Raw genomic sequence first — 27,887 nt, 5'->3', positions numbered from 1 at the left:
GTGTATTTTTTTATGTCATTGTACATTTGTACTTGTGTATGTGCTATATGCCATTTGTCAACGTACTTTTCAAGTATGTATGTATGTATGTATGTATGTATGTATGTATGTATGTATGTATGTATGTATGTATGTATGTATGTATGTATGTATGTATGTATGTATGTATGTATGTATGTATGTATGTATGTATGTATGCATGCATGCATGCACGCACGCACGCACGCACGCACGCACGTACGTATGTATGTATGTATGTATGTATGTATGTATGTATGTATGTATGTATGTATGTATGTATGTATGTATGTATGTATGTATGTATGTATGTATGTGCGTATGTGCGTATGTGTGTTTTTATGTATGTGATTTTGACCAAATATCTCTTAGACACATTGTCTACATACATTTACGGAATGTGAATATATTTCTTTGTTATCTACAGGGTAGCGTTTCGCTTGAACGGTTATCTAATCAAAAATATTTTCAAGCCAAGACATGTCTTGTACTATCATGACAATTATATCTGCCAACAGAGGTGAAGGTTGTTTCAGTGTTTTTCTTTGTTTAGCTAAAATAAATATTTGTATGTCTGTAGCAGGGTTATTAGTCATACAGTAGATAAAATCATCGTATTTTGAATTTCGCATCTATTCTGTATCAGTGATTGGTGTAAAACATTATTCTTTATTCCTTAGAGAAAACTGTATACGTTAAAGTCACTTGATTTTATTTTTTAAAGGATTAATCAACAGCAGCAATATCGATGTGGGATAAAATGCCTTAAAATTTTGTGTGAAAGTGACTTTAGTTATACATATACCCTACAATTAATTCAACATGCCATTGAATTGCAATGACCAGATTAAATAAATTTAGGATGCTATACACAATTTCACTAAGTTTTTTAATGAATACTTCTGGAAGAGCAACAGTTCATCATATCGAAATTATCAAAAGTTTCATCGTAAACTGTGTAAGTAGTTATAAACAATATGATTGTCTATATTCAGTCTTTATACCCATATAAACATAGCAAACATGGCATCATAATTGTGTCATTGATGCATGGTCAAATGGATGCACTTTCACTTTCATTGCATGCAAGGTATTGTATATATTAAACCAGAGTTTAAAAGTCCAATAAGATTGTAATAGTCGCCATGACTAATATGACTACAAGTCTCAATGAGGTAGACATTCTTGTCTTCAAAATAACCATCATGGTGGCACCTCCAAGTAAGGCGTAGATGGAGTTATCTTTGAATTCACAGGACTATTTCAAACCCTTCAAACATTTGTCAGATATGAAGTCTGTATGTTAGAATCACATGCAAAAGTCGCCCTCAGTGGAGCCACGGCAAGTGTGGCCGGTAGGTTCTGACGGGCCCGGTGCATTCACCTTGCGTAGTGAATTCTCATAAAAATAACATTGAGCTACTTGCACCTTCATCAGGGTCTTCTCGAACAAGCTGTACTGCCTTCTGGGATTAATAGAATCTCACACCCCCAAGGACCTGGGATCAGATTTTTCACACGAGTTGGGGATATTTTGTCCGCTCGTGTGAGACAAAATATCCCCAACGAGTGTGAAAAATCAGATCCCAGGTCCTTGGTGTGTGAGATTCTTTTTCACATTGGACACGTAAAACATTATCCAAAATTGTGACAACTCTGTCGTCTGCCACTGTACTCTGGCCTGCTAACTTTGTAGGTCTGGTCCGTGTGTTACTCGTTGTGCCATTCGATAACATTTGAGCGTGGAACGAAAAAGACTGTTTATCATCCAATCAGAGCTCGTGTAATATTTAGTGCAGAGTGTTGGACGATTTCTGAGAGTGTAGGATCGATTTTTCCCACACCGTCGATCCCGCACTCCCAGCGGCCAGGAATGTGAGAAAATCCCTGCTTAACGTATTCCTAACATTGTGATAATAATGTTCATGGCACAGATCAATAAGTTCCAGCACAGGCCACAGGCACACGACGTCTTTTAAAATATCTTGTCTGTAATGTTAATGTTTAAACATGCAATTTATTAAAATCTGTGCAAACAGAAAGCGTGCGGGCAGCTATTGAGACATACAGTGAACAGTGCCCAATGCACGGCTGTGGCCGCTCAGCTCTACTGTTAACGTTACTAACTTTACACAAATGGTGAATTTTAAAATCACTTGTCTACAATTTTAATGTTGAAACATGCATTTTATTGATAACTGTGCGAACGGAAATCATGCAGGCAGCTTTTGAGACATACAGTGAGCAGCGCCAAGAACACGGCTGTGGTCGCTTGGCTGTCTTGTACACATTACTCTAAAAGTACGAAAGTATTTGGAAAATAATTTTTAAATTGGACAAAATTAACGGTTATTGGCCATCCTCGAGATTAAAACTTCAACTTAATCAAGGGAATGCCTACAATGCCTATCGATCGATAGGCTTCCTAACTTGTAAAGTCAACATTGGTCCTAACTTGTAAAGTCAACATTGGTCCTATCTACGGCTGATAATTAGCGCAATGTCTTTTTACGGACAAGTACCAGCGCTATTTTCATAGTGTGCAGATTGAAGTTGACGCATGCACATACTTTCCTTTTAAACCAATACGTCATTGTTATTCGTACTGAGGTATAGCCTTCAAAATGGCGGTGTCACGGGAGTGGTCCGGAGGTAAAATTTAGCGACTTACCAGCAATTACATGGCCTCGGTGCAGTTTTTTGTTTCAAGAACCCAGTTGATCGATTTAGTACCACGCATGCGACAACACAGAGAAGTTTGAATCCCCAGGGTTGCTAACAACGTTTTATTTTATTTTACGGATTTTATTTAAATTATTTCTCAATAGTTTCCTACTTTTAGAGTAATGTATACAAGACAGCCGAGTGTTATGGGCGCTGCTCACAGTATGTCTCAAAAGCTGTCCGCATTTCTGTTTGCACAGTTATTAATAAAATGCATGTGTCAACATTCAATTACAGACAAGTGGTTTTAAAATTCGCCGAGTGTGTAAGTAACAGCAGAGCTAAACGGCCACAGCCCACAGCCATGCACTGCACTGTAGTGTAGTGATGGGCACTGTTCACTGTATGGCCTTAAAATCTGGCCGCACGATTCCGTTTGCACGTTTGTTAATAAAATGCATGTTTCAACATTGAAAATTCAGATAATTGATTTTAAAATTCACCGTGCGCCTATCCACAGACCACTAAGAATATACCGACACTGATTCACATGTTCCTCCACGCTCTTTTTGCACACTGATATCGTTTTGTAAGAGTTAAAGTATTGTAAGTTTTTTTAATTTTATGATTCGTAAGTCTTTCTTAATAAAATAAATTTGTTTCCATACACATATAACATTGAGTCATTTGAATGCTATTTAACCTTATCATCAATTTTAAAGCTTTCATATCGGAACTGTAGGCTTTTCGGACGTGCAGCACCGTGCAGGGGTACCTAAGAAAGTGTAGCTTTTGAATGAAAACGATAGCTTTGACACCGTGCAGGATAGTTTGGGTAGGGAGATGATAGTTGGTGGAATGAAATCCGTAAGTTTGGTCATCTAAAACGATAGCTTTGAATATATTTTGATGTTGAGGGCATAAAACAAGATGGCTGACAGCAAAAGCAGTGGTAGCGGCGGTAAATATTTTACCCGTTTTCTCAACAAAATCACCAAATTCTGTTGTGTAAGATGCCGCGTTCAGTGAGGTTCAGGCTCGATTACACTTCTGTAAAGTTTCTGCGTCCATTTTACAAAACTTGCAGAGAAATCACCGTTCCCGTTTTCGAAGTGAACATGCTATCAGGACGTCCTATTCTAATACATGTACAGGGAAGAGAATGTATATGATAGTGTAAAGACGTAGTCGTTAGTGTTGGCAATGTCTGTTTTCCAGAGTTAAGACTTACCAAGATTTCAAAGTTAGCTTCAGATAAGATGAATAGTTAGTTATCTTCTCTACCTTCAATGTATGCACGAGCACTTTTTATACACTATCACATACACAGTACATTAATATCAATAATCAAGAGTACATGCATAAATACACAGATTTACCTATTTTTGTATTGGAAAAAATATTCATAGTTTCATCATAGACAACCGTGTATAGTGAATCAACATTTCGGTGAATTTCCAAAATCCAATTTTATGCACATACATCCATATTTTGTAATCCCCTTGTCTTATCATGTACATTAATATGAATAATCAAGCGTACATAAATACACAGATTTACCTATTTTTTATTGGAAAAAATATTGATAGTTTTGTCATAGTTTTATACATATAGTGAATCAATATTTTCAATGATATCCAAAAATCCTATTTCTTGTACACACATGCACGTTTTTCCCACTTCAAGCAAAGTACATTTACATATATTATCAAACATATATTGATCTACAGATATAGCTTGTTGCGCTGGGGAAAATTGTGAATAGTTTGCCTATTGATATTTTTGGGAGAAGCACCATATCAGCCACATCTTGCCGCCTTTTAAGTTGCGCAAAATAGGGTGACCCTCCATCAAATGCATGACCCTTCAACTTGAAAATGCTTGCGTGATGAATTGCAACCCGCCCTCCCAAAATACCAGCCTTCCCCCTGTAACGTTCGTCTTTAACTTAAATAACAATTAAACGAATTATTATGTAAATTAGCTGATACTGCTTTTAGTTATTCTTGGGGAGAATACTGCACTGATTGGGGAGAGGGTCAAGTTTTAGAATGCCAGACAAGGGTGTGGGTCTCATTTTAGATACAAGGATAAGGGAGGGTCACATTTTACAGTACAGGTGCGCACGGCATTCACCCGGCCCAAATCTTCACCTCAACGGAAGTTCAACTGAATAAATGAGTACAGTATAATCTTCGCGAAAGCGATATACAGGCACAAGCATAAAGTTATTCGACTAACAACGATAAATTTCCTTCATCATACAAACAATTCCGTAAATTCTTGCTCGGAATCAAACCTGTAGCGCGGCGTAAGGCTGTAGCGCTAGCGAAGACATCAACTGTTGAGCTGTGTATGCTTTGCAGCGCTGTGGAATCCGATGTACTTCGAAAGTTGACTCAGACAACACTCAAAACAGAGTTTCCGTCAAGTAAAATTAGGATGTATCTACGGGTGAGATATATGTCACTGCAAACATCAAAGTCAAACATTGACGATCGGGATTAACGAGTTGACACCGGCATGGCAGGGACCGGCGCGGTGACGGCAGCGTTGTGGGCATAAACATGCAATGAGGTACACTCTAAGCTTATGTGTCATCGAACGGAATCTTTCGTGCTCGCTACGGTCGTAAACTTGTGTGATATTTTGAAAAGCCACGGAATCTCTGAGAATGAGAATTACTGTTTCGATCGTGTCGTTGCATTTACTTCATAAATCTATGTGTAAATATTCTGAATAACTCTGAATACTATGGCTATCCGTCGCTAGCACGATGAAAGTTATGTCTACCGTACCGATGGCCGACTTGCCTTGGCATCGGTACAGCGCGAGACAATGATTGACAGGTTCACGTGACGGGCCGCATAAGTAAACACAAATCGCGACGAATTCGTGCAATTTGTTACGATAATTTTGATCTATTCACGTCAAAAGAAAAATAAGAAGACTGTTCATGTGATAAATATATAATACCATGTTTTTTTTCTCTGTTTGACGTCATCGTATACTCGTGTTTTTCGCGGAGCCGCACAACTTCTCGCCTTCGGCTCGAAGTTGTACGGCTCCGCAAAAAAGTACTCGTATACGATGACGTCAAACAGGGAAAAATACCATGGGATATATATATATTATATATATATATATATATATATATATATATATATTATATAAATATATATATATATTATAATATATATATATATATATATAACAGATAACTTCAAGTACAAAGTAATGAAATCTATTACTTAAGTTTCATGCATCTTGCAATCCTCAGATAGAACTTAAGTAATAGATTTCATTACTTTGTACTTGAAGTAATCTGTTTATTTATAACGCTCTGCTTTTTGCATTGAGCACTGTAATTTCCCTCGAGGACATCTGTATACTTCGATATATATATATATATATATATATATATATATATATATATATATATATATATATATATATATATATATATATATATATATATATATATATATATTTATTTATTTATTTCTCGGTTTGACGTCAACGAATATGAGAATTTTTCGCGTATCCGTAAAACTTCGAGCTTAAGGCGAGAAGTGCGGTTCCGCGACGATCACGAGTATACAATGGTGGCAAACAGAGAAAAATTCCATGAACAGTCTTCACGTTTTTGTGTGTGATAAACGAAATTTCGTTGTTTGTAGAATGATTGATGCTTGTGTCTTCTATGTTGCTTTCTCGAAGATTATACGGTTACCGTACTCATTTATTAAGTTGAACTTACGTTGATGAGGTGTAACGTTATTTATCGCCAGCCGGGATTGTCATGTACGTACGGCTGGGGCAGCGACGTTATTGGGCAATTAAAACGATTAACGATATCCCCCTTCGGTTCTCAATTAGGAATAGCTAAATCTTTAAGGACTGGCAATTTCGTTGGATATGCCTTCTATTTTTCCATGTCTAGATTTATCAAATCACCTTTTAGTAAAAAGACACACAAGTTGATATGATATAATAGCAATGACCCCCCCCCCCCCCCCCCCCCTTTCAGTTGGGTATACACTCGATTTTGGTACAATACGCGACAAATATGACGAGTGGCGGGGATCATTGCCTAATTTTAGTTCAGTACAATTAGCCTTCAGTCGATTTTGTCTATTTTCAGTGACCCAGATTAATATTCCAATGAGAGTTTGGTTACAGATACCAAGTTGTATTTCTCCGGAAGCGATGCCAAACACCCCTGAGCACTTAATTTCAATGATGAGGAAATTCGGCACCACGAACGTTTTAGTGCTTTGAACGCGTATTCGATATGTTTTTCAATAAAAGTTTTATGACAGGATTTCTGTACAATGGCGAAAGACATACGTCGGCTACCAACTTTTTAAATAAAGTTTTTAATATTTACTGGTGCCTAGTACGCTTATCTTTATTTCCAATCAGTCGTGTTTACGCTGCTCAATGTGAAACAAACTCGATATCTGAAACTAATTTTAACGACTGTACGTGTCACGAAAAACTGATAAAAGAGGTTGGAAGTTTATTATGGATTTTTAATAAATCAGGTTTTGTACGGACTGAGTTGAATGCTTTGTATGTGAATATGATTTTGAAAGTCGAACAAGAAACTGTAGTCAACATTATAAATAGTAATTAATCATTCAAAGTTACAGCTACTGCCTCTTTAAATAGTTTGTCTGCAAGATACGAACTCATACAGATAATGACGTGACACTTATTTGTTTCTTAAAGGTATATTTTCTGATCCGCGGGCCTCATTACGCACGAAATGCCGATTCATTTCGCACTGTTTCGTACACTAAACAAAATATTGATTAAAACATTAACATCCTCTTTTGGAATATTTATGTGTTTGTTTGCTCTGTCAAATTATTGATATCAATCTGGAATGCATAAACATATGCCGCATAATAATCGAAACGAAGCAAATGTTTCTCTAACAAGACAGATTAAATGTGGAGGCATTGCTATCAAACTCATGATTAAGTATAAAAATATATTTGCAGTCTCATCAATATAAAGTTTAGTTTTACAGAAGCGCTGCTGCCAAAGAGATCCTTTTTGTAGCCTAAACATATAAAGCATAGTCACAGCAGCCGGCGAATTGCAGGGGCCAGGAAGACCATATCTGATTGGTATATTGTAGTAATTTACAGTAACAGAAAGAGTCTGAAACTAGGAAAATGTTGACTGTTTGGTAATAGTTCAATAGATATTCATGTTGTGTCGTTGATTCTTTTGAAGAAACATTGAGCATATCTCTGAGGTCATGCTATCGGAAATTAACCATCGGCATAAACTTGTTTTACGCCGGATAATTCCGCTGAAGAGCCGAGAACAAGATAAGGATAGCATTAAGTTATAAGAATGCCATTCCATCTTATCATTAATTTCCAGTGCTTTCATAGCCGAACTGTAGGCTTCTCGCCGGTGCATCGCAGCGCCCTCTGGAGGTTTGTTTGGGATCTATTCTTTATATGGAGTGAGGCAGCATTCTTAAATAAGATTGAAAGTAGAGCTGATGTTGCTCATAACTCGCTGTGTATGTCAATCTTAATATATTTGTAATATTAAGTTTGCTTACAATGCAAGTTTAACTATTCTATATGGACGATTAAGTAAGACAGCATTGTCCAAAGAATAGACAGAGACGCTTTACTGTTGTTAGATTTTGACGAAAAAGACAAAATGTCAAAATTTATTCTAGAAGTATATGAAGAGATCGTTGATTATAAGGGTTAAAGAGTACTGTGCAGTAAAAAGAGAATTTCATCGATCACTTGATGCAGAAATGAAAGAAGCATAATGTTGCTTTTTCTCTTTAAAAAGTCGTATGATGGTTTATTTACTGATTGACTAAAATAAGGGTCATTCCCATATATTACAATTATGATTTCCTACAAAGATACTGATTCCTTCGTTTAACATTTTAAGGATACTCTGCTGCTACGTACATCTCTGATCTCTGTTCAACAAATCCAACAGAGTGTGCAGGCATTATAGATGTATCTGACTTCTTTAGCTTGTCTACTAAAGGATACACAAGAATGAAAAGACAGATAATATTTTTCACTTCGATTTTACTTTAATCCTGCAAGAAAGCAGTTTTACCATGGCTGAAATTATTAGGATCTCTGCCAAAACTGTACTCCGTTTACTCAAAATAAACCTTGCAGATTTAGCAAATCATTAGAATAAACGTAGGTTTGAAATCTTCAGATTTTTCCGATATTCGTTCGGTTAACAGTTTGTTTCAAGATGTCTGCGTCAAACTCAAATACACAGGAAATATATAGAAGTTGTCCTGCTTCTTGAAATATGAATTAGCGTAAGTTAGTACGACTTGAGGTAGATTATGACTGGAGGAAGGGCACCAAAACAGACTACTTGATGGTATATATTGTATTTATCAGAAATAATTAGTCCATATGTACCTACAAGAAATCTTCGTTCAGCGGAAAAGCTGCTGTTAGTCAGATCCACTGGTATTTTCAATAAGACTTACGGTCAGAGAGCATTTTCAGTCTGTGCACCCTCTCTCTGGAATTCACTTCCATTAGATATTAGAAATTCCAAGACCATTGTCAATTTAAGTCCGCACTCAAAACTTACCTTTTTAAACAACATTTTTATTAAATTTTCCGGGTTTGTTTGTTTGTGTGTGTGTGTGTATGTTTGTGTGTGTGGGTGTGGGTGTGTGTTTGCTTTGTTTTTACATCTTCCTTAAACAACTGTACTTTTTAATCAATTCTGTGTATTGTTATGGAATGCGCACTGAGACGCAGTGTAGTGCGCTCTTTTAACAAAAAATAACTTATTATACTTGGGCCTCTGCCCAAGTACATTTGTTTTCATTCCGTGGGAAAAAACTCTGTAAGTATAACCATTTCTGGCTGAGACCAGGGAGGGCAAAATGTCTTGGCTTCATCTTTCTTGGCATAATAAATGGCGTAATGATGTTAACTGAATGGAAGTGCTGCTCTCAGCCAGTCTTGAATAAGTGAGATGTGAATATTAATGCTTCTCTATCTGAGTTTTTGCCACAAAATCTTCTGAATATAATCAAAATGTGCATCGAAATGCAACAATTAATGCACCCTCCGTTTTCCTAGGCGATGGCACGACCCTTGCTACACCCACTGGACGAGCCAAAGTGGGCGGGGTAATTTCAGTTTGGTCGAATAAGAGGGCTCGAGACCAGAATTTAACATTTAAACTTGAAACATGTTTAATCGCTGACAAGATGTTGACTAGTGTTAATCAAAGTAAAAGTGTGAAAAGGAAAGGTTTTATATCCCGGACACAATGAAAACATTACGACTGGAAACTGTACCCCCAGTTGAGAATAGTAATGCCCACAGCGATGGAGAACACTTATCCTTGAGCTGAGAAAACCAGACCATCATTTCGAAATAGAGCTGCAGATTCGAGAAGCTCGTTCAAAATAGCTAGGTACACCCCATAAAGGGGTGGTTTCGAGTTTTGAGGGCAAATTTGCCTCCTTCATATAGAAATCGTACATTTGTTTTTGCAGGAGAACACACCATTTGACACAAAATTTGCATGTAAAGGGGTCGCCAGTAAGCACGTGGTCAAATCTGGCATAAGAAACAATATGAAATGTTGGGTAAAGCCAGTCGAAAATAAATTGATTTGAACTTTTGTGTTTTGTAATTTATACCACTGCAGTAACATTACCTTTTTTTGACAACATCACACAATGTAATACATTTTGAAACTGAATACTCCGACGTATTCTGTGTCTCCTTTGCTAAAAAATACGGTATGCCGATTACCATGTAGGGACTGGACACAAATTACAGGGGGTGGGCCGGTGTTTTTTGGGGTGGGTCGCCATATTTCGCGCAAGCATTTTTGAAGGGTCATAAAATTTTGTGCAAGCCTATGGGGGAGGGTCACCTTTTTTCATGCATCAAAGCTGAAATTGCACGTGCACGTATTAAAGAATATGGAATACTGAAAAAAGAAAAAATACCTCCTGGCACTTTCATTTTCTGCCATTTCCATTTTCAGCGCGCCCTTCGGGCGCAAGTTTAAGGGTATAATAAACAATGTATTGATGATCCAAGCAGCCACATTGATTTAAGTTGTCATGATTTCTACTTATCCAACTCCTCTATTGTGCATAATTGTCCCCTATTATGACTCTTTCAATAACAATTTGGGAGATCACTTATTTGATATCATTCTCCCATTGGCAATACATTGGGTATAGGTCGGTGTCAAATGTTCATGTTGCTGTATGGACATTTTTTATTTTTTTGAGGACATTGACAGAATACAAACTATTCAGAATAGTGCAAAATGTCATCAATAACAACTGGAAGCTTCAGGTCGAACAACTTTTGAATAACAATTTAGGATCAGATAACCTATGAGTTATTTGTAGTTTCCTCATAGCCTACAATGCATAGTGAATCAACATTTCGATGAAATTCCAAAATCAAATTTCTTGCACAACCATGGACTTGAAACCACTCTAGTCTAATCATTAACATTAATACTAATAATTAGGTGTACATAAATGCACAGATTTACTTAGTTTTGTATTGGAAAAAAATATTCATAGTTTTGTCATAGACTGCTATGCATAGTAAATTGACATTTCAGTGAAATTCCAAATCAAATTTCTTGCACAACCATTGCTTGAAACCACTCTGGTCTAATCATGAACATTAATACTAATATTAGGTGTACTTAAATGCACAGATTTACTTAGTTTTGTATTGGAAAAAAAATATTCATAGTTTTGTCATAGACTGCAATGCATAGTAAATTGACATTTCAGTGAAATTCCAAAATCAAATTTCTTGCACAACCATGGACTTGAAACCACTCTTGTCTCATCATGAACATTAATACTAATAATTAGGTGTACATAAATGCACAGATTTACTTAGTTTTGTATTTGAAAAAAATATTCATAGTTTTGTCATAGACTGCTATGCATAGTAAATTGACATTTCAGTGAAATTCCAAAATCAAATTTCTTGCACAACCATGGACTTAAAACCACTCTGGTCTAATCATGAACATTAATACTAATAATTAGGTGTAAATAAATGCACAGATTTACTTAGTTTTGTATTGGGAAAAAATTATTCATAGTTTTGTCATAGACTGCCATGTATAGTGAATCAACTTTTCAGTGATATGCCAAAATCAATTTCTTGCACAACCATTGACTTTAAACTACTCTAGTCTAATTACGAACATTTATACCATAATCAAGTGTACATAAATAGACAGATTTGCCAAGTTTTGTGTTTTTGAAACAATTATTCTTAGTTTAGTCATAGACTACAATGTATAATGGATGAACTTTTAATGCAAAATTCAAAAAAAAAAAGTTCTTGTACACAGATGCACGTGTTACCACCCTCTTCTAATCAAGTACAATTATGTCAATTATTCAGGGTCCATATATGCACAAAAAGTGCATATTATTAATTGTGAAAGAATTTTTTTACAGTTTTGTCATAGACTCCCATGTATAGTGGATCAACATTTTGAGTGAAATTCCAAAATCAAATGTCTTGTTCACATGTGCACTTGTAAACAACCCATGCTAATCAAGTATATTTATATCAGTTATTAAACATCTATAGATGAACAGATATTGCTAGTTTTATATTGGAAAATACACGTTCATAGTTTTCTTATAGTCAACTACCATGTATAGTGAATCAACATTATCGATGAAATCTAAAAATTACATTGTTTGTACACGCATGCACTTTTTACCTGACACTTCAAGCAAAGTACATTTACATGAATTATCACACACATATGATTTGAAATTTTTTGGACAAAGCGTTATATCAGCCACATTTTGCCTTCCTTTTGGGATGGGGATTTCAAAAGTATAGCGAGTCAGAAGGGGGTCTTTAACACATTGCGGTTTGTGGGGGGGGGGTATTGAGTAACAGGGGAGGGTCATTTATTTTCATGCACGGATAAGGGGGAGGGTCACTAATTTTTGTGCATGCTGTAATTTGTGTCCAGTCCCTAAGGAGATGATGACATCAAGACAGATTTGTAGTGTGTTTGGTCCTGGATGGTGCATGAAGTTTTGTCAATGTAGCTTCAGTAGCTTGTGTATTTATTTCCTAAATGGGAGAGATTAGGGTCGATCTAAACGAAGGCCGAAGAATGTTATGATACTCTAAGCGAGCTGAATTCTAACGCGAATGGTTGGATAATTTGGAGGATGTCTAGAATGATCTCGTCTCATTAAGATTATTTGGCGGTCAGTATTGAATTTCAACTGCGTCACAATTTGGCGAAATGAGTATTCCGTCGAACGGTCAACGAACGATATTTTAGAAATCTGGAGACATGGCACATCGCATTTTTATTTTAGTATTTTATATTTTACAAAAGATTTAAGAAGCAATGATTTTGTCGAAAATTCTGAAAAAAATATAGGAAGATTTGATCGCGAACACATTTTACTTGGGGTCAACTAGCCCTGCGTACGATGCTGTTTGTTCCGCTACAGCTAATCGCCCCGCTCACCACAGCCCTCTGCAAAGACCCGTACGTAGGGTCGGTGACTTCAAATCCATTTTGGGACTTGACGTAAAAAGCCAAATTACTGCCGAAATTCAGCGTTCTTGGGCCCAAGTCGTATCCCGGCCTACCTCAGCTACTCGATCGCTTCCAAAAATGACAGTCTTTTATTAACTTCTCGTAAATAACCGTCGATGTCGGCAACTCTCTCGCTAGCCCTGCGTACGATGCTGTGTGTTAGCTGTAGCACATAGCATATGGTGTCCAATCCATGCCAAAATTAGTACTTTGATTTTACAACACAACATGCCATTCCGAATTTCCGAATTCTATTTTACAATTCAACATGCTATTTCACAACACAACATGCCATTCCGAATTCTATTTTACAATTCAACATGCTATTTCACAACACAACATGCCATTTCAAATCCTATTTTACAACTCAACATGCTCTTGCCAATTTCATTTGACAACACATCATGCACTTACAAATCCTATTTTACAACTCAACATGCTCTTGCCAATTTCATTTGACAACACATCATGCACTTACAAATCCTATTTTACAACTCAACATGCTCTTGCCAATTTCATTTGACAACACACATGCACTTACAAATCCTATTCTACAACTCAACATGCTCTTGCCAATTTCATTTGACAACACATCATGCACTTACAAATCCTATTCTACAACTCAACATGCTCTTCCCAATTTCATTTGACAACACATCATGCACTTACAAATCCTATTTTACAACTCAACATGCTCTTGCCAATTTCATTTGACAACACATCATGCACTTACAAATCCTATTTTACAACTCAACATGCTCTTGCCAATTTCATTTGACAACACATCATGCACTTACAAATCCTATTTTACAACTCAACATGCTCTTGCCAATTTCATTTGACAACACATCATGCACTTACAAATCCTATTTCACAATTCAACATCCCATTCTAAAGCTAGCTCTGCGGAGCAGGGCAGTGTTACTGGCTATCGAACAAGATTCAAATGGCGGACGCGAAATGGTCCCCTCGCACAAAGAGAGAAATGCGAACTTTGCACATGTCTAAAAACGCAGCTTAGCACATTGTGTATCTAAACAAGATGAGCGTGCTCGAAAACTAGGATCGATCACGATTTTAATTAAAAATTGGCTGTTTTTGGAAAGAAACTGCGCGTTAAAATCAGCAGTTTTGTCTATTGTGCTCCGTGGGAGGCTTATCGTGAAAGACCGAGATTTACTATATGGCGCATCTGATACGGATATGGTACCATCGCATAGAGAGATGAAAGTGGGCTTTGTGTTAGTTCAAAAGCACAGCTTAGCTCATCGTGCATCTAGACAAGTTGAGCGTGCTCAAAATAGGAGATCGATCACGATTTTGGGTGAAAAAAACCCGATTGTTTTCGGTGGAGGAACCGCGTTGCAACCATTGGTTTTGCCCACAGGCTCTCGACTCATCGCAGGCGAACCACCAGACGTCACTGATAGAGTTCTGAGTTTATTGTGGATGCAATGGACGGACATAGATTTGAAATTTCTTTACATGGTCGGCATTGTTACCTTGGTGCGGTTTCCTCCAAGCTGAGACATTTTATAATTTCTGTACTATACATAGCGCGTCAGATATTGCAGATGGCTTCAAACTATTGACTTTTCGTATGTATGGACTGTAGATACAGTTTTGAGAGTATCGTAGATGCAACAGACTGCGATTTGAAATTTGTTTTCATTGTCGGAGTTTTAACCTTGGTGCAGTTTGCTCTGAGCTGAGACATTATTTTATTTTGTACTATACAAAGCTTGTCAGATATTGCAGATGGCTGCAAAGTGATTGACTTTTCATATCTGTGGACTTTGATCCCAGAGTCCTAAGTGTATTGGAGAATGCTACGGCCTGAGATAGATCAGTAATTTCTCATCCTTGACGGAGTTTAACGTCAGTGCAGTTTGCTCCGAGCTGAGACTAATAATTTTTGTACCTTTGCAGATAGCTGCAAAGTGATTGACTTTTCTGTGGACTTTCATAGAGTCCTGAGTGTATTGGAGGATGCTGCAGACTGAGAGGATTGGTAATTTTTTTAGCCTAGACGGAGTTTTAACGTTAGTGAAGGTTAAGCTTACTCGGAGCCGAGTCATAGATTGTCGGATATTGCAGATTGTATAGCTGTGATATCGCAGCGGTATGGCGTGCATCGAACGCGCTCGGGTCATTGAGGTCATCGCCACAGTTGCGATGACCTCAATGACCCGAGCGCGTTCAGATACACTCCACAAGTACCGCTGCGATATCACAGCTATGCAGATTGCAGCAAAGTGAAACTGAAGACAATAGATAGCCGTGAGCATATTGAAGAATGCTTGGAATTGAGATGATTTCGTCGTTTCTTAACAAAATAGGAGTTTAACGCTATAGTGCAGGTTACTCAGTTCTGAGATAATTAAATAATTTTGTTACACGCATAGCTGGTGCGGTCAGATAGTACAGATTGCTGCAAACTAATTTCGTGTCACAACTACACGCTACTGTAATCTTTTCAAGGTATTCTTGTGTCAACTTTTTTATGTCATAATTCGACGAGCAGCATCGAAAAGTTGGTATCTATTTGCATCACAATGTATGTTGTACAATGGAGAGAATGAAATGAAAGCCGTGGAGGAGTTTTCTTTAATCTTCGAACACTTCCTTGACAAGTGTTCACAAAATAACTTTGGAAATTGCGAAATTGACCTCTATTGGCAAATACTGTTAACTTTTAGAAATCTCGTGATGTTTTCGTTGTAAATATTTGCTTAATTGCCATTGAGATAATTTTGACCCCCTTATCAAAATTGAAAATTAAGCTTGTGAACTTCATAAAGTGTCTGTCTGCCGAGCTTTAATAAAATATTAAAACTTTTTGCAGCGGAAAATATGTTTAGCAACACCTTTTATATGGCTTTCAGCTGGCGTTTCCTGTCCTGTCAAAATGTTAGTCTTTTTCGTTTTATGTAAGCTTTGGAAACCACAAAATAATAATAATAATAATAATAATAATGCAGGAAATCAGTACGGAAGAATTTCCTCTCTGCTTTTTGACCGTAACGTACAACTTTTAAAATATCACTGATTAGGTATTTGGTTAAGGTAGGAAATTAAATAAATTCCTTTCAGGGGAAAGTTTTCTATTTGGCGACAGGGTTTTTTCCTCAGCTTCCAAGGGTTGGTAAAGTAAAACAGAACTAGTCAACTCGCACTTTTTCCAACCCGCCCAGAACCAACTCGCCCGATTCAAACTCGCCCGATACCAACTCGCCCGTTGTTTTGAGATAGGGTTTTGTAGATTCCATGTACGCTAACCCGATGGCCCGAGGCCAGCTATTTCATGTCATGCCAGGCCAGTAACTCGTGAAAGACGGTCCTGCTGTTCCTAAAGAAGTGAGCCAGTTCGCAGTAACTATCCCTATACGTAAAGAAGCCGAACGAAATTTATTCTTTCAAGAGATTTGCAAAACGTGAAATTCGCAAATAAAAAGTTTTCCGTGTTGGCACATATTTCAAGCCGCACCTGTGGTTCTCTATGTTAGAAATATTTGTTGTTAGAAATAAAACGTTTTATGCGTACCAGTTGCTGCGAAAACGAGCCCTGCCACTCTTTGATATGTTCTTCCACTCCAATGACCAAGCTACCAAAGTGGCAAAGGCTACCGATTTGCAGCAAGCGTACCAGTAGCTCTGCATGGCAGGGCTTTGTGTTTACCGGCGTTATACGGCCTCCATATAACGCTGGTAAACACGTACAGCCCTGCCATGCAGAACTAGCGTACCATGTATACCAGGTACTCATAAAATTGCAAAATAATATCGGGCGAGTTGGTATCGGGCGAGTTGGAATCGGGCGAGTTGGTATCGGGCGAGCTGGAATCGGGCGAGTTGGTTCTGGGCGGGTTGGAAAAAGTGCGAGTTGACTGGTACCCCGTAAAACAAGGTTCTTTTACAAGGTAAAGCGAAAAAATCTTGTAGATTATATTGGCAATGTCTACTTAGCATGCGCAATGAACTATGAAAATTGTACGACCTGCTCCGTCACAGAACGGAGATAATGTCTGAGCTCGAAGGGAGGTCAGCGGATACTTTAATGATTGAGGGTGAATCTTGCCTGGTCTTTCACATGAGCCGCGCACACGATAAGCCTCCCACGGTGCACAATAGACAAAACTGCTGATTTTAACGCGCAGTTTCTTTTCCAAAAACAGCCAATTTTTAATTTAAAATCGTGATCGATCCTAGTTTTCGAGCACGCTCATCTTGTTTAGATACACAATGTGCTAAGCTGCGTTTTTAGACTTGTGCAAATTCGCATTTCTCTCTCTGTGCGAGGGGACCATTTCGCGTCCGCCATTTTGAATCTTGTTCGATAGCCAGTAACACTGCCCTGCTCCGCAGAGCTAGCTTTAGAATGGGATGTTGAATTGTGAAATAGGATTTGTAAGTGCATGATGTGTTGTCACATGAAATTGGCAAGAGCATGTTGAGTTGTAAAATAGGATTTGTAAGTGCATGATGTGTTGTCAAATGAAATTGGCAAGAGCATGTTGAGTTGTAAAATAGGATTTGTAAGTGCATGATGTGTTGTCAAATGAAATTGGCAAGAGCATGTTGAGTTGTAAAATAGGATTTGTAAGTGCATGATGTGTTGTCAAATGAAATTGGCAAGAGCATGTTGAGTTGTAAAATAGGATTTGTAAGTGCATGATGTGTTGTCAAATGAATTGGCAAGAGCATGTTGAGTTGTAAAATAGGATTTGTAAGTGCATGATGTGTTGTCAAATGAAATTGGCAAGAGCATGTTGAGTTGTAAAATAGGATTTGGAATGGCATGATGTGTTGTGAAATAGCATGTTGAATTGTAAAATAGAATTCGGAATGGCATGTTGTGTTGTAAAATCAAAGTAGTAATTTTGGCATGGATTGGACACCATACATAGCATCGTACGCAGGGCTAGGGGTCAACATGGGGTTGCAGCCATGTTGCCACAAAACTTATTTCTGTCTGCACTCAAAACTCAAAACTGTCGGATATGAACCTGAAAAATCGATGAAATTGTGTCAAACTTCGGCGAAATTTCAGCCTATAGACAAAATTTCATCTAGGTAAGGTAAATTTACTGAAATTTGATCGACAAATAATCCTGAGCTTCAAACGTGACAGCTCGCCTTCTCCGGGAAGTCAAGGATTCAGCTGCCCATACACAGTTGCCCATATGGCCAGGTTTATGAGATTGTTTTCAAGCGACGGCGGCAGACCGTACGGGGCTCTGGATATGAACCTACCGCCGGTGTAGCTGTAATAACTGTTGCGTTGTTTTTAGTGCCCACGGACGAAGTCCTCGGGGAGTTATAGGTTTGGTCATGTCAGTCCATCCGTCTGTCCGTTCACGCAGATATCTCAGACTCGCCCTGGTCAATTTCTTTCAAACTTTGCACAAGAATAGTACCCAACGCCATACAGATGCACGTCGATTTGTTTCACAATGCGATCGAATTTGGCCGTGTTAGAGGACTTTTTAGTTTACACCTCCATAGACTCCCATGTATAAGGCAGTTCTCCATAGACTCCATGTATAAGGCCAAGAAAAATAAAAATTTAGTTTCTCATGGTATTCATATTGCCTAAAGGATGCAGTGATAAAGTCCAGGGGGCTTATAGATTGGGTCTTATCCGTCCGTGAGTCCATCAGTGAGTCCATCGGTTCATGCAGATATCTCAGACATTTTGACAAAATATCATGTGACCTTGGTGACCTTTGACCTCAAATATACATTATTGTCCATAACTCAGTAACCACAAGTGCTAAACCTTTCATATTTGGTATGATGGGACACCTTATGACGCCACATATTGTACCCCATTAATTATGCGCATATCTAATTTTGAGCGAGCCAATAGAGCTAGAGGTCTGATTTTTGGTATATAGGGATAAGTTAACAATATAATTTGTTTGACAAAACATCACGTGACCTCAATGACCTTTGACCTCAAATATACATATTTGTCCACAACTCAGTAACCACAAGTGCTACACCCTTCATATTTGGTATGATGGGACACCTTATGACACCACATATTGTACCTCATTAATTATGCGCATATCTAATTCTGAGCAAGCCAATAGAGCTGGATGTCCGATTTTTGGTATATAGGGATAACTAAAGGTAGAAATCTAAATATGCCCATCTAAATATTAGACATCTACCATCGAGAACAAAAGAAATTTGCTGTAATTTGAATATTTAAGGAGTTTAAGCAATTTCCACTATAAATAAAGAACCCCTGCCTCAAACTCCACAAAAGTTGCTAGACATATTTCGCTGTTGTCATGCCATTGCTTCGTTTAATAATCAGTTAATCAAATGCCTAATTGACAGGAGGAAATTCAAGACCATATTTGAATAGTACTATATATTGTCCTCAAAATTACTCTATCACGGCCCAAGTACTCATTGCCTTCGGCAATACTGCCTTGTTATTATTATTATTATTATTATTATTATTATTATTATTATTATTATTATTATTATTATTATTATTTATATTGTTCTCCTATAACCGATATTGCAGTAATGTAACTGCCGCAAGTGAACCAGGGGATGAACAAATTAGAAGAGCAAGGACAGACATTGTTATCGTGCCTTGGAATATTTATAATTATGAAGACGCCGAGTGCTTACTCGGTAGAATACAAGATATACTGTAAATTTTCTCAAAGATAACTGTGAGAACACATTGTAATACTGGTCTACCATTCACGTTACAGTTGTCCGAACTTTTACTCGTAAATAAGAGAAGCACATAACATTCAATTAGTGAACTAAAAGGTTCATAGAAAGGTTTTCTATCTTTTATTCTAGTCAAATTAGATTTAACTTTTCAGTAAATTATTAACGCCAAAAAAATCACGGCGATACCTACTTATCATCAATGTAATGTTGTTGACATAGGTGTTTATCGTCTTCGAAACTGTTTTTACTTGTAAACTACGCGATAAAAAGATAATTTGAACGTTCTGGCAACGGGAGGGCGCTTTTCCCATTACACTTTCTTTAACTCAAATAGAGATGCACGATAAATATCCTATTCTTATATCAACACTTGTCGTATGAACAGGGAAAATATTATCTGACAGCACCGGACAGTTGCATGACGCGGCTTTTAAAGAAAAAACTTGTTTTCGTTGACAAAAATGAAACCGCTTATTGAATACCGCATTTAATATCTCTGACTTATATTTACTTTTCTACACTGTTCTTTATCTCGGAGCAAAGCCTTCCCCGGAAACTTCAGGGTATGTGATTTGAGCTATTAAAAGAGATTAGTAGTGTTAACTGATGACATCTTAACTTATCACTCACCACTGAGATAACTTACATGGGAAAACTGCCTGTAGAGTTTGCCCGGTCTGTGCTAGTGATTCATACTGGAGGTGAAAATCACAGCGCCAAGTTTTTGCCATGTGGGCGTTTTCTTCGGAGACATAACAATACAGTACGGTTGAAAAGACTGTAATCAAAAATGATTAGTAGGTGTGTAATGTTTGCGTAATGACATACGTGTATCAGGCCGGCAAAAGGTTCAGCAGCCTCGGTTGGCATGACTACATTAAAGGCTTGCCTCTAGAGCCTACTTTTAGCCCAAGAACTACTTATTAGACTATAAATGCCTGATTGTCAATAGGCTCAAGAAATTCGATTTTAAAACTTGTAATGGAATAGTAAAAGAGAAAAGGGAGTCGCATACATGTTTCAAGCTAACTACGTGAACTTTATTTGAAATCCTACAGAAATCATGCTTTGCATCCATTCAGTCGCTCTTGTTGAAACTTTAATCTGATGGATATATGAGAGTCATGGTCAATACTACCAACATGAACGGAATTTTTGACGTAACACAAAAAATACTTAACATTAACGATTTATTGACATATAGTAGTGCGTTTAAATGAGATATATTAATGATATTAAAATAACGATTATATTTTTAACATTATACAAATGTTCTGAACGATAACTGCAAAAGGAAACCTTCATTGCTATGCAGACTTAGGTGGCAAACCAAATTTGAAGCTCTTACAAAATATACATACAAATAACGTAATATGATATTATCTACTTCTAATAATTTTTAACTATATATGATTGCCATATTTCTCCTTATTTTGCTAAATATCTCAACTTCCTTTAGTTCTGTGGTTTTATTGTCTTAACTGCATAAATGGAAGTAATAAGTTTTGTTGCGTTGAGATCGGTGTGATTGTGCTAACTTTAGAGAAAGGTATAGGCCAATAAGCTTGTGACTACCGCGTACACCCGGTCAAGATATAGACACCACGCGACCAGTTGGTTAGTCTGTTACATTACATTCTAGGTGTTAAATTCCAAAGAATTCATTTTCGAAGAAAAATGATAGAAATTAATGAGTTTTAGCTGCGCATTTACAAAGAAGACTATAAATTTAAAGGACTTTACACAAACAATCTTACATCCGATCGAATGAATAGTTTTCTAAAAGATTTTCTCTATTCTGGCGGAAAATACGTTGCAGTGGCAAATATCATGACGAAACCTGGATTAGATTATATCTCGGCAGTAATTGCCACGTATATCACATCTTAATACATTCCCATATTTTCTAATAATAAGAGTCATTTCATCATAGTTCTAGTTTCGTTGTATCGTTTTCACCTTCATGTACTCGTTTTGTCTTTCCGATGAATCATGATGTATGAAGATCTGTTAAACTACAACATCATTGATGCTGCAATAACTGCGCTGACTAAGATATTTAAAATCGAGTGTCAACGGTGGAAGGAGTTCGGTATTTTTAAATCGTTGATCGTCTAATGACTGTTCATTTGGTTAAGAAGATTAAGTAACCACCATATCGACTGCCTCATGATAAAACTACATTTACTATGAGTCACCGAGGTTTTCATTCGGTTTCATGCGAACACAAGGAAAATGCGAACTATTCAGAACAAATGAAGCCGTGCAGTGAAATTCGATGTACATCTTTTTACTTTTGTCTTGGTGACTACACAATATTCTTACCTTATTGTCTAACACATCATTCAGTCTTTTCAGTTTACTTTGAATCGTAAAAGGCAGTGCACTTGGAATAAAAAGTCAAGGGAAATTCAAATCCAAGCCCACAATGACGATAGTAATGATGCAAAAATCTGGTACAGAGTATCCCCGACCAGTGCAAGCACGCCCGCTTGTGGTATAGAGGTAGATAAAGACACAGAGAAGTCCTCTTGTACAAACTGAAATATGAAGCATTCATCCAGGATGGTACAAAGCATTCTATCACTGGGAGCAGAACTTACTTTTTAATAATCAATTTATGTTACTGTTCACCATTAGGAAAAAAATAAATTGTAAACTTCATGACTTATTCCATTGGACCAACGTTGATTGCACTAAGATGATGAGCTTTATTTAGATTTATTTTATATGGCGAGACGAATATGTTATCACATACGCTTCAACAGGCTTTTAGCGATTTATGGTTAACTCGTTATAGCTTTTGCATGCGCGAGCATCTCTACAAATCTGCTCCAATGGTGACCGATTTGCCTACTTGCTTGTTTTTTCGATGTAAACTGTACATTTCGTATGTGCAATTTATATTTATTTTGTCTGTTTCACTTCGAATTGTATTCCTAACTTACAACAGTGTGCATGATTCTTGCATCCTGGCAAAATGCCACGCATGCGTACTCGCTCGGCGTATGTACCGGTATCGTCAACAAACTGTCCATATATAAGAACAGTGGCAATGCACTTAATCTTGAACATACTATTTCACAATCATACGGAAATATAAAAAAATCATTAGTATTTAATATGTTATTATGCACAAGCAAACACGGAAAACAAAGTTTCAAAAGATCGAGTCATAATGTTCGAAAATGGGTACTCATAGTACCAACACTCGTCATAATTCACGTAGCGCATGGCATGGCTACATTCGAAAGATAACGCGTCCCTGTGCCTGGTACAATTAGAGTTCTATTTACTTACCACTTGTTCTGTGACGCAGTCGGTTTTTGTCTGTCAGCGATAAAATCGTGGCAAATTTCCCGTCCATATTTATAAGGTGAAGAACAAAATGCCGAGACTGAATCCGCTGCGAAAGCTATATGTCAGCTTGAACTCAAAGTTAAATGCTGAGGAGGTGAAAACGTTGAAATACTTACTAGTGCCGGACCATCTCCAGAAAAGCGAAGTTGAACAATTGCATAATGCCATGGATATCTTCTCAAAGCTAGAGGAAAGGGTCACATATCACTTTACGATCTTGAACTTCTAGGGAACTGTTTCCAGAAATCCAACGGTCGCCTCTTGTTGAAGAGGTGGACAAGTTTTTGAGAGAAAATCGACGAAGCCGTCCAGAGTCGCAACTAGCGGACACCACATCGAGTATTCAAATAACAGGTAGGTGTAATCTCAGATTCTGAATGGCAATACTTATACTGAGCACGAAGTCCGCCATTTTGTAGGTTTTTTCCACTTGGTATTCCCATGTAACATTACGATATGCACAGGTGTTCGTCTACTGAAAAAATATATATTAGCTAGTTGCATTACATACAGACAGATATCCGTGATACGTTGTACATTAATGACGATACCAGGTTAAACAATATTGAAAGTCATTTTGCATATCCATGTCAGCTAATTTATAATTTGCATATCTAATGGCAATGCGCTTTCATAGTTTGGCATGTAAGCTTATAGCTTGAAGGACTTGACCAAAGGCAATTACACGAGCTATATAATGTGGTGAGACAATGACAGCAGTCAAAGGAATTGCATACTTTTATTTCAGCTAATTACATATTTGTGTACCTAATGACCTTTGGAATTAATCTGCGGTGAATGTTGTTCATGGTGCATGATCACAACAGTTTCAATAAAGTTTCAGACATGTTGCAAAAGTTTAAATCACAGAATAATGCGATATATACTGAACACGCGAGCTGGTTATTACATGTCTGTATTTTTTTTCAAGCCTATAATTATTTTCTCATACCTGTAATTTTTATTTCATACCCGTATTTTCATTTGATGCCACAGTAATTTTCTTTTTTAGTTTGTGACCTTTAAACCTACAAATACAGATCACTGTCAGCTGGGTCAAAGACTACTTTTCGCCCAAAATTTGCTTAAACCCATAATGCATCCCTATCTACAGTCAACAACTGATGTTTTCGGTAATTGTCAACGTAAACAATGGCCAAGGTAGGTCCTATATCGGCTGTTATGATCACCCGTTTTCAGTTAAAACTTGATTACAGGCATGAAGTTAATGTAATACTGTCAATTCTGAGCATCTTTGAGTAGTGAATGAAAATAAGGATCCGTTGTTTGTCACCTGTCCCCATGCAAGAGACATGCCAGATACCAGCACATAAAGAAAAATATGCATTCATTACTAAGATTGAGAGTCATCACCTTGGATATAGGTGAAATAACTCATCAAAACCGAATATATCAGTTCGACTTATATATAGCCAGCGAAGTACCTTTGGTCTGCCGAAATTGCAAAATTTCATGTAATTTTGAATAAGCAAGATTTCAAATGAATTTGCTAGGGCGTTATATAACGTTAAGTAGTTGTGAGTTGAATCACTGTAATAGTAACAGTAATAATTACAATACCAAGAAGAATGTATATACTTGTTGAACTAAGCTGACCCTAGATTCATTCAAATCATGAAATCAAAGTATAGTTTGCCTTTTTGACAATAATACATTTCAATTTCAACAGCGAAGTGAAAGCATATGGAAAGAAACAAAAGTACAGAGATTTCACCATTCTTTGATCAAAAGAAAATTTTTATGTGAAGTTTTAAACAAATTTCTCGATTATATAGATTTTTATCTTTGAAAATTTCATTCCAATACTTAGCAATGGAGTTATTGAACATACTAAATCAGCATCCAAAGGCAAAGGCAGATGATATCTTCATAAAATATCATCTATATGTAAAATGTATTTGATTCATTTTTTTCATTGTGATAGTGAATTTCTTAGGCTATAGTAATGGTGATTGTTTATGATGATATATTGTTGGGGTTTTTATTGCACACAACAGATACCCAACACACGGCACATGGCGATGTTACAGCCAGTAGTGAAAGGAGTTCAACTGCAGTACAAAGAGAGATGGCCAGAGCAATGCAAGATCCTGATGGTGAAACTACAAGTGTGCAACACCACATAGACAACCACAGTTTACGTCGTGCACAGTACGAACAAACCGTACAGAAAGAACAGCGTCTTCAAGAACAAGAAGTACAGGAGCAAGTACCAGATAGTATAGGTATAAAATTTTGAAATCCAGATTTTCTCTGTTTGATTGTTGGCTGTGATTTACTTCAAATTGATGTAAGGCCAATGCACTTGACATGTTGTTTCGCTTTGTGTGACCTTAAAGAGGAAGAAGAGGAAGAAGAAGATTTTTTTACGAAGATATTCGGAAGTCAATGCTGGTTTTGTAAGTTTCGAATGTCCTATGAATTCAGAAAAGCACATGCTCTTGCAAGACATGACTATCAAATATTTTTACATCACATTTAATAAAAGCATGTTTACCTGTCTCAAGGAAAGCCCTTAAACAAAATATCTTTGATGTGATTTTCTGAAAGATTAATGTAAGTGTAAGTGCGAATTGATTTTTTTTGTAACATAGAAAACAAAATATGTAAATCTGAACCTAAACAATACTATTAAAAACCATAATATGTGCATTTGCAGTAGCATTTACTGTATTTATGTGGCTTTTTCAAATTAATCGACAGGTTCGCTACCAAGTCAACGCCGTAAATGTTCTAGCAATCCTACTGAAATACAAGAGACAGTATATCCAGGTTAGTCAATATCTTGTGTAGTAAGTTTCATTTATTTTTCTTACTTTTGACAACGATCCAAAATATACAAATATACTAGTGGATTACACCTGTGTCATAATAAAATGGAAATATCTGTTATATAAAGGCCTGGCATTGTTTATAGCTCTAGTTGCAAGTCCAATTTAAGTTTATTTGTATCATTTTTACACTTGGGCTAATGTCATAGCGATGTCTGTCCGTATGTGTGTGTGTCTGTCTGTGTGTCTGTCTGTCTGTTTACACGATAACTCAAAAACGCCTGAACAGATTCAAGTCAGATTTGGTACACAGGTTCCATATGCTACTTGCAAGAACTGATTAGATTTTGGTTAGTGTTGCTTGCATATTAATGAAGTTATGCAATATCATTTTTAGTCCCCACGGACACCGTCCGGGGGGACTTATAGGTTTGGTCATGTCCGTGCGTCCGTGCGTGCGTGCGTGCGTGCGTGCGTCTGTACGTGCGTCCGTCCGTGCGTCCGTCCGTTCACGCAGATATCTCAGAGATGCCTGGAGCGATTTCATTCAAACTTTGCACAAGGATAGTACCCTACCCCATACAGATGCACATCGATTTGTTTCACAATGCAATCAAATTTGGCCGTGTTAGAGGACTTTTTAGTTTTCACCTCCATAGACTCCCATGTATAAGGCAGTCTCCATAGACTCCCATGTATAAGGCAGTCCATAGACTCCCATGTATAAGGCAGACCATAGACTTCCATGTATAAGGCAGTCTCCATAGACTCCCATGTATAAGGCAGTCTATAGACTCCCATGTATAAGGCAGTCCATAGACTCCCATGTATAAGGCAGTCTCCATAGACTCCCATGTATAAGGCAGTCCATAGACTCCCATGTATAAGGCAGTCCATAGACTCCCATGTATAAGGCCAAGAAAAATAAAAATTTAGTTTCTCATCGTATTCATATTGCAAAAAGGATGCAGTGACACAGTTTTTAGTCCCCACGGATGAAGTCCAGGGGGCTTATAGATTGGGTCATGTCCGTCCATGAGTCCATCCGTGAGTCCATCCGTTCACGCAGATATCTCAGATATTTTGACAAAATGTCACGTGACCTTGGTGACCTTTGACCTCAAATATATATGTCCATAACTCGGTAACCACAATTGCTACACCCTTCATATATGGTATGATGGGACAGCTTATGACGCCACATATTGTACCTCATTAATTATGCACATATCTAATTTTGAGCGAGCCAATAGAGCTAGAGGTCTGATTTTTGGTATATAGGGATAACTTAGCAATACAATTTTTTTGACAAAATGTCATGTGACCTTGGTGACCTTTGACCTCAAATATACATATTTGTCCATAACTCAGTAACCACAAGTGCTACTACCTTCATGTATGGTATGATGGGACACTTTATGATGCCACATATTGTACCTCATTAATTATGCACATATCTAATTTTGAGCGAGCCAATAGAGCCAGAGGTCTGATTTTTGGTATATAGGGATAACTTAGCAATACAATTTTTTTTACAAAATGTCATGTGACCTCGGTGACCTTTGACCTCAAATATACATATTTGTCCATAACTCAGTAACCACAAGTGCTACATCCTTCATATATGGTATGATGGGACACCTTATGATGCTTCATACTGTACCTCATTAATTATGCGTATATCTTATTCTGAGCAAACCCATAGAGCTTGATGTCTGTCATACATATGCACATAGA

General features: G+C 37.3%; 1 protein-coding gene across 1 annotated transcript in view; it reads left to right on the top strand.

The window, feature by feature from the left end:
• Positions 1–27,887, top strand: part of LOC139115899 (V-type proton ATPase subunit E-like) — a 340,813-nt gene that overhangs the window by 270,121 nt on the left and 42,805 nt on the right. The window lies entirely within an intron of this gene.

The sequence above is a fragment of the Ptychodera flava genome, chromosome 2 (assembly GCF_041260155.1).
Source record: "Ptychodera flava strain L36383 chromosome 2, AS_Pfla_20210202, whole genome shotgun sequence".
Classification (NCBI taxonomy): domain Eukaryota; kingdom Metazoa; phylum Hemichordata; class Enteropneusta; family Ptychoderidae; genus Ptychodera; species Ptychodera flava.
Note: the sequence above shows the minus strand (reverse complement) of the source record. Positions and strands in the feature narration are given on the sequence as shown.